This window comes from Geospiza fortis, unplaced genomic scaffold, assembly GCF_000277835.1.
Source record: "Geospiza fortis unplaced genomic scaffold, GeoFor_1.0 scaffold370, whole genome shotgun sequence".
In the NCBI taxonomy this organism is placed as follows: domain Eukaryota; kingdom Metazoa; phylum Chordata; class Aves; order Passeriformes; family Thraupidae; genus Geospiza; species Geospiza fortis.
This window is the reverse complement of record NW_005054741.1, coordinates 80,003-81,242: the sequence shown is the minus strand read 5'-3', so window position 1 is coordinate 81,242 and position 1,240 is coordinate 80,003. Positions and strand designations below refer to the sequence as shown.

The 1,240-nt window shown below is 49.0% G+C and overlaps 1 protein-coding gene across 1 annotated transcript in view; it reads left to right on the top strand.

Annotated features, from left to right (window-relative positions):
• Positions 1 to 1,240, top strand: part of LOC102037242 (olfactory receptor 52H1-like) — a 13,578-nt gene that overhangs the window by 11,743 nt on the left and 595 nt on the right. The gene's annotated exons all lie outside the window — the stretch shown is intronic.

Genomic DNA, 1,240 nt, shown 5'->3' with positions numbered 1-1,240 from the left:
CCCCAGCAGCGCCCGGAGCCGCGGACGGACCCCCGGGCAAGAGAAACGCGGCTGCGACTTCATTCCGTCCTGGGGACGCCCCGGGATCTGCAGAACCCCCGGCCCTGACCTCCTGCCCGGGCCCGGGCTCGGGGGGCTCCAGCCCCTGTCGGTCCCGAACCCTCCCGCGGCGACCCCAGAGCCCTCAGCCCTTCCCGGGCAGATGGAGCTCGTGTTTCAGTTTAATGTAAAAGGAAAAGGCTTTAGGGAAGAAGAATCCCAGCAGCAGCTTGGGCAGAGCTCTGCATCCTCAGAGCTGCTTAGAAAAATGTAATTGTAGAGTTTTATAGCGAGGATGGGTCATGGGAAAGGACCTGGAACATCGTGGAGGAAGGGCTCTGATAGGTTTGGGAGAAGGGCCCTAAAGCTGAGGGACTCCTTTGGTGCAGAGCTCCCGGGTGCACGGAGAGTCCCCCTGGATCCCTGTTTATTTGCAGTTTAATATTTGCATTTTGCCACAGAGGCTGAGCTGTTGGCATGGCAGCACAGCTGCCAGCTCCCAGCACTAGTAACATCTTTTCTGTTAACACCTCATGTCTGTTTTTGTTTGATGCAATATTTATTCTGAACTGCGTTTAAAAAATGACAACATTTGTTGTTGTTATTACAGAATAGTAGTTTTTGTTATAGAATAGTTCTTCTTCTTCTTCTTGAATCAGGTATGATTTTTATTAATTTTAGTTTTAAAGATGATCCACTGTCATATTGTGTTTCCCTGGACACTTTCTTGGTTCAGGGTATTTTAGACATGAAATTGAGTGTGAGCAGGGAATCCAACCTGTTGTTGAAGATACAGGTGGTTTTTCATACACAGAGTCAATATTTTGGTGCGCAACAACATCACAGTTTTTCAGCACTTACCCCACTTCCTCCTGCCTTATGGATAATTCCTTATGGTTTGAGTTTTGAGATTTAAGACCTGAGTGTCAGTGCAGGAGTTGCTGAAAAGAGTCTCATCCCATCTTAATTTGTGTGATCACACTGGGTCTGATTGAGCCCCTGGGGCTCTTGAGGGCTCTCCAGGGCAGCAGCGCCTCCCTTCCTTTGGCTGGAGGGAGGATTCCATCCCCCACAGGTTTTCTTCCTCTGACACCAAGGCCTTTCCAACTGCCTGGTTAAATTTTTGTTCTGCTAGATTTTCTCTGAAAAATGCTGCGAAACAAATTGAACTGGGTCTCAGAGCTAAAAGAGGAGGGAAAGA